Source organism: Ixodes scapularis, unplaced genomic scaffold, assembly GCF_016920785.2.
Source record: "Ixodes scapularis isolate PalLabHiFi unplaced genomic scaffold, ASM1692078v2 PGA_scaffold10__122_contigs__length_95168666, whole genome shotgun sequence".
NCBI classification, from domain to species: Eukaryota; Metazoa; Arthropoda; class Arachnida; order Ixodida; family Ixodidae; genus Ixodes; species Ixodes scapularis.
The window spans coordinates 52,740,698-52,748,152 of record NW_024609836.1 but is presented as its reverse complement, the minus strand read 5'-3'; positions in this window follow the sequence as shown (position 1 = coordinate 52,748,152).

Genomic DNA, 7,455 nt, shown 5'->3' with positions numbered 1-7,455 from the left:
AGAGACACACTTCATGCGGGTTGCATTGGAGCGCCGCAAAAGTAGACTGGTTGCTGTCTGCTTCAATTTGCGCCACGGAAGTCGCGTAGACACTAGCGCCAGTCGAACCTCTAGCGTACATTATAATAACTTTATGGTACCCACGCGAAGACAGCGAGGGTATGGTGATGAAAGGAAGGCGGTTGATTGGACCGACGAACGTGTAGCTTCCACAGCACTGTCACCTTGGGGGTGAAAGGTGGATGGTGTCGGCAGCACGCTGATCTTCAACGAGCTTCGCAAGAACCAGTGTTTACGATGGAGTCGCTCATTCGCTTATGGACGGAGGAAAAGGGGCCTCCAGATCTCTCCCGTGGGACGTCGTCCGGGACATGTGCCTACGTTATACGCTGAGGAATATGGCTACTGGTGGTATAGGAGAAGCGGAAGTTAGGGAAATGTTCCCTTATGGGGGACGGAAGGAATTCGTCTCGGGAAAGGTGTAAAATGTGTCGTACTCCGAATTCACCGGAGTCGGTGTACATCCACCGGTCCTCTGGATATATAAGGGTGTTTATTTTAGGCGTCGTGAATTTCGAAAAAACGGAGAAAAAAAGAAAAGAAAAACAAAGCTCGAAGGTACATTGCGGTTTCTGCAGGTGAGTTATACGGCCAGAGGGACATAATCTAATCATGCTGATAAGTCAAATAATTAGCTAATCTTTGTTACTGAGCTCTTTCAATAATTAGAATAGATATGTGGCTCCACATATTGGCTCATTAAGTGTCATCAAAAACCACTATATCAAACACAAAGAAAAAAAAAATTTGAACCCGTGGGAAGTGCTGTAGTACGCTAATTTAAGTTGCCGCTCGTGCAAGAGGCACAAGGCTGAAGTGACAAAACGCGGATGAGAGGTGGGATATCGGCGGGGGCGCGCGTTATCACACCGCACTAACCTCGCTGCACCAGTGATAAGTTTAGCGTGCCATCGTGCTTTCCACGTGCTCCAAGTGCGTCTAATATTGACTGGTTTAGTGGTCTTGGATGACGCTCAGCAAGTTTCTAAGTAAAGCCACGTCTATTTGCAATAATATAAGCGATAATTAACGTGTTTTAGTGAATTAGCCGACGGATCGTTATGATTTGCCCCCTATACTATGTCTCCCTGGCCGTATAATTCAGCTGCGCAAATCACATTATTGTAGCTTTCACGTTTTTTTTGTGTGTGTTTTCTTACAGAAATCTGTTAAACTAAAAAACACACCTTGTATATATAAAGATACCGAATTAAAAAAATAAATAACATACAGTTATAAGGTACCCATCTTCTCGGGTAGACAAATAACGCTTGTATATTTTTTTCACTACTCAACAGCTTTTTTTCTTTTGCAACCCACCGCGTGCTCTTTTTCGAATATGGTCCAGAAGCGTGCCGTTATGATTCATTTTCGGTTAGGCTAATTTTAATTTCAGTTGGCCTAGGTCGTGGACACCAGTTACGAGTAGACGGAATGTCCACCGGGCAGCTTAATAAGAACACCGTTCGTTCACATATTTCGGTAAAACATGGCTGTGGAGGGACGGTGTGTAAATATGAGTGTAATTAGACACAGAAATCCAAAAGTTCGCTTTGGGGAACTTCTAACAGCGGTTCAGTTATAAAGCTCACCTGGCTGAGACACTCAGTTGACTGTAATTGAAGGTACGGTTGCATTAATGCGCAGTTACTACCCTACTACGCACCTCGAGCTTCCACAGAGCTGAGGACCGGGGGGAGTTTTTAACTGACTGCATACCCCCCGCCGCAAAGCTCAACCCCATTAAGACCCGTTCACACTCTTGCGACAGAGCAAGACCGAGAGAGACCAGACCGATTTTTAAGCCTCTTGCGATCTCTTAGGACCAGCTCTGCTGCATCGGATCCGGTCCTAAGAAGTCGCAAAAGGCTTAAAAACCGGTCTGGTCTCTCTCGGTCCTACTCGGTTGCAAGAGTGTGAACGGCGCTTTATTGTCGTGCTCGCTATGGCGCCAAACCAAATGCTTCACTCCGCAGCTGACGTTCTCTCCCATGGCTCTGCTACTGTGTGAACAACACTAGGGGAGTTTTAGCAGATAGTTCCGATGCCTTCGTTACCTCCGATAACGACACGATGCACGCGCAAAGGCGGCGGCGAATGATCGGGTATCGTTATCGGAGTCATCAGAACGATCTTCTGGATCTCTCTATCAACCCAAGCAACCACACGCTTCAGAAGCAGATAGATTCATCCTAAACAACAAAGATCCACCGGTGGATCCTTAGGCCGGCGTCACACTGCTATACACCAGACAAAAGTACATACCGTATACAGATACGAACGCGAGTCACTGCGAGATCCGTGCTGGGAATGCGGCGAGGCAGTGAGTTCAAGGAGAAACATGGCTCGCGGCATTCGAACCGCGGATATTTTGAATTCACTCGTGTTTGCAAACCGTCTTGATGCAATGCAGTGTGACCCCGGCTTTAGGGAATGCGTTTGTAATACTTCGTATGATTTTGGGGAAGCGCCACACACGTCCCCTTTTACGGAAAGGCTAACGCTGACCCCTTCGGTTTTCTGATCTCGCTTTTTCTTGGGCTTCCTTTATTTAATATTTTTTTGCGTCCCCTTTTTCGGTTTCGCTACGGGGTCAGTGTAAGCGTTTCCCCAAAACGGGACGTGTGTGGCTCCTTCCAATGGTCATATGCTAACGCATTCCCAAAATATCCACCAATGGATCTTCCTTTAATTTTTGTAGCACCAACCGACGCATGCGCGCTCCGCGCGCCTGCAAGTTCCGACTCACCCCAGCATCCGTGCGCTCATTGGCTTCTGCCCCGTGACGTCACCTCCCCCTCGCCTTTGTCCTTCCCTATTTTCCTGCTCTCGACGCCGCTCCCTTCCCTTTTTACTGTTTTGTCCGCGAACGGACGGTGTCAGATTTTTCCTGTCATCTGGGTACTTATGCCGACGCTCTAATAAAATTAGCTTTCACTTTAAAATTAATATGAATTACAAGTAAATCCGGCTATCTTTCAACATTGTAAAATCCCGAGACAAAACAAGAGATAAAAAAAAATGAAACGTTTTATTTAAAATTTGGCGCTATGTAAGGCGGTTTCCTGGCAGCCTTTTGAACTTTTTAGGGATTTGCGACAGTTTCTCTGTCAAGGAGGAGTTGGCGGCGAAAGGTAAAGGAACGCGATGTTGTAAGAAACTAGATTCGCTGACACTCTTGAGAAATGCGAAGCGCGACATCATGCGCTTACTCTTTTCTTTTTTTCCTTCGTGATTTTCCGCGGCAATCCTATTTGCTGCGGAGTGACAATACTACGTTTGGTTGGGACGCGTCAGGGTAAGGTGTTGGTGACTTTAATAATTCCCAGTTCACTCTTAGCACCAAGAATAGCGCTCTTCAGGCCTTGCATCCCCTGCAGCTCTCGCGCTTGATGCCTATGCCCTCTAAAACCAATATGCTCTATCTAAAAAAAAACAAAAAAAAACAACAACGCTTTCCAGCGTTTTTTCGAGCATCTTGCTTCTCAGATAGAGATCCTACGCACGATTTCAAATCCCTCGTCTTGTCAGCACGCTGAGCTTCACAAAAGAAAACAAAGAAAACGACGACTCATAAAAAAGTAAAAAGTAAAAAATGAGCTACGCGAAGAAATGTCAGCGTCCAAGGCCGTCGTGCGTCTGCGTTTTGTTCATTTTTCTGCTGGTTGTTGTCGAAAACTAATTTGCATAGGATATATGCCTGCGTTCGCAGTTTCTTCGACGCATGTATTCTGGGCCAACGCACTGGATCTCTTTTCCTCTCTTTCTACCTCCTTTTCTTTTTTTTATTGTGCATGCATTATACACTCAAACGTTTTGAAGAAAAAAGATAAAGGCGGTGTTTATTAAATGTGTGTGTTGTGAATGAATTTTCTGTTTTCTTTCTGTCGTATATGCCAGAACGCCCCCCCCCTCTCCCTTTCTAAGAAGAAAAATACGAATAAAAAGTTTTAGAAGGTGTTTATTCGGTGACATTAAAAAGCAAAAGACAAAAAAAAAAGATTGATTTTGAGCTTATTTTTATTTTTCTGGGACGCGTCCGCATAGTGGGGGAACCTCGCCCGCCTTATCTATCATGCGAAAAGTGTCAGCCGGGACGGGTGCGCCCCCCTTTTATTCTTATTCAGATTTCGGACTAGATCGCTCGGATATGATGACGATGTTGACGACGATGCCGCTACGCCGCGGTGCTCCACTCTGTGCGTCACGATTCAAACACCCGTGACGGCCTTTTTCGTTTCTCTCTTTCGTTTCTCTTCTTCTGTCCCATTGCTTTTTCTTTTATTTCGCGGTCACCGACACCTTTAGAAACGCAGGGTGTGGTGTGTCCTCGCGCATCTCATTATCGTGCCTCAGCCAATGAAATTGCAGCATTTTCCGATTCGTACTCCGACAACCAATCAGGAAGAAGCGAGAAGAGCGTTAACCCATAGTCAGCCACACCGTACCCTCCTTTAAATATCCCAGTGACCGTACGCAGAGCGCAAGTTCGTCTGCTTCTTTTGCAGGGGGTTGCGGTGACGTCAGAAAGACGCCGAGCTCTGATTGGCTCTGACTGATGGCTCTGACCAATTGGAGCTCGGCGTCTGTCTGACGTCACCACAACCCCCTGCAAAAGAAGCAGAAGAACTTGCGCACCGCATGTACTTCCGTCAAACATTCCGTGGACCAACTCGAACCCTCGGACGTGACGTCGCCCCTACGGTGGCGCTGCGGTCGGAACTGCGCATGCGCGGACACTTCCGCTCACGCGAATCTGGTTCCCGCGCATGCGCACTGCCCACCGCTAATTGTGGTGAAAGCGGGCACGTTTGTAAACGCCGCGCGGGTGTATTGTACGTTGTTTTACCGTAAGTTAGAGTGCTTGTCAAAAACTTGAAGACGTAGTACAAACACGGACACTCGTACTAGAGTTAGTAACAGGCCGGACTTGTATACGATACTCGTTAGTAGTCATAAAATTATTACTCGTAATCGGTTAGGTTCCGGAGTAACTTTGTAAGCATTTTAATACGCTCATTAGAAAGTAATTGCGAGAGTAATGTGTTTACTTTTGGAAGCGCTAAAATAATATGTAACCCTTACTATTTTCGCCCCCAACTCCTATTGGCGCCCCTTTTTTTCTAACATTTTTCCTACCGAGGAATTCTCGAACCAACTTTAGAGGGGAGGATCGTTTACCGAAATTCTTAAATTAAGAAGGCAAGTGGCTCATTATTCGGTGATTTTAAATTTAACAATGGAAGGTACGAAAGTTCCAATTTCCAACCCGAAGGAAATCTGTGTCGTTTTAAACATTTAAAGTAATCGGCAAAAATAACGGCTACCTTTTCGAATAACGGCCAATTACTTTTGTTTTCTCTTAATCGAACAATCTAATTCGACAGCGTTTTAACCAAGATTAATTTCTATTGTAATCGATTGCTCTTTTTTAGGCTCATGCTTACGAGACCTAGTGACAGCTAAAGAATTGCGCGGGGCATGGCTTCTTAGGTTGATGCAGCAATCTAATACGCCTCGCAAGTGGGCTCATTTTCGTCTTCTGCGCATGAGAAAGGAAGTAGCGGTGACGTCAGAACGCCGAGTCCTGATTGGCTGATCGCGACCCCCTTTTGAGCGTCGTCTGCTCCTTTGCAACGTCGTCTGCTCGCAACGTCGTCTGCGTCTGTCTTACCTTTCCTGCGACTTTCGGAGCGAACTCAGACGAAATAACTCGAGCGGTACGTTGTTTTCGTTTAACAACTAGCAGACGCGCATTAAGGAGGGAAGTCAAAGGACTCACTGGCGAGGTGTCCCGGGGCGCCGAGGTTTGTTTGCTTAGAACCGAGAGTGAGCGTGTTAGTGTCCGCAAGTTCCCTCCCAAATACTTTTTACCTCCATTCGTGTGCGGCGAGGCCCCTCACTCTTTAACGGCGCCGGCGGGTTGGCGCAGTTAACGTCGTCTGCTTTACGTCTGCTAGTCAAAGCGATGGCTGCTTTACCTTTCCTGCGTCTGTCGGAGATTCGCCGCTTTTTCACCGGCGAGAGTCACCGTTGCCTCGGGAAACAAGGAGATTACAAGAGGAAGAAATTGACCTCTTAATCTAAAATTGAGGTCAGCGATCAAAGTATAACACGGGAAGGGTTCAGAAGGGTCGCGCGGGCATATTCCATTCAGCACGTCAGCCGGTCGTGGGCAGACGGTCGCCGAGTCGCGGAGTGCCTGCTAGGCCTCACTGCCCAGCTCGTTCGGTCGCGTTCGGTGGAATCGTCGCCGTTGGAGCTTTTCCCCGGTGTCTGTGGATCCAGCGTTCTTGTTCGTCGTGCTCTGTTTCAAGTAATTTTTACTTTCTTTTTGCTGCTTGAAGTCAGGACGCGTGAGAAGCTCACGTAGAAAAATGAACGTCCGTGGGTCGTCGCGCCCGCGACGCTGTCGGCCATGCTGAGTTGATCGTAAGAAGTGCGTAAGACAGCTTCGGAGCTGTCGTAGGATTTCGCCGTAACCTGCGCAAAACCTACGAAAGTTTCGTTTCGTGTATACGAATTTGTTCTTAAGTTTTGTCTTACGCACATTTTTGGCGTAAGATCGTTTCGTGAATCTGGCCTCTGCACTTCCGAGAGTCGCAGGAAACGTAAGACAGACGCAGACGACGTTGCGAGCAGACGACGTTGCAAAGAAGCAGACGACGCTCAGATAGGGGGTCGCGATCAGCCAATCAGGGCTCGGCGTTCTGACGTCACCGCTACCCCCTGCGCGAGGAGCAGACGAGCTTGCCCTCCGCATTGGTTGCTGAGAGATAATGAGACGTCGCCACGCCTTGCGTTTCTTGAGTTGTCGGTGATCCTAAAAAACTCTAGGTCACCGTGCATTTGCCATTGTTCGTGGCTCCATCGTTCTATAGGTGGCGCCCCTCGTTCTCCAAAATGGCGCTTATAGGGAGGGTCGAAGATGCGTGTCGGGTATACCATGCTAAGCCTGTCTATAGTATGATGGCTTCCCTGAGCGACACAAATTATTCCTGCTTATACATACCTGGAAGATAGGGTGTTATGAGCGCATGTCACCTCTTTATAGTAGTAGCGTTTTATTGGAAAGGAAAACCTAACAGTTGGCCACTCCTAAAAATGAGGGCGAGTCAGTTCAGGGTTGAGGAATGGGTTTTAGAAGCGCTCCCGGCCGGACCCGGGGGAAAAAGAATTTCCTCTGTAGTGGCACGTGCGACGCCGGCGCACTGTAGGCCGTCGATGAGGGATCTTTTCTCTTTCGTTAACGCAGCGCAGTCCCAGAGGAGGTGGTCGAAGTCCTCAGGAACATTGCAGGTTGGGCAGTGGGGGTCGACGGCAGAGTTTATGCGGTGGAGGGCTTTCGCCGTAAAGGCACATCCAGTGCGTAGCCTGTGCAGCAAGGAGGTGCTG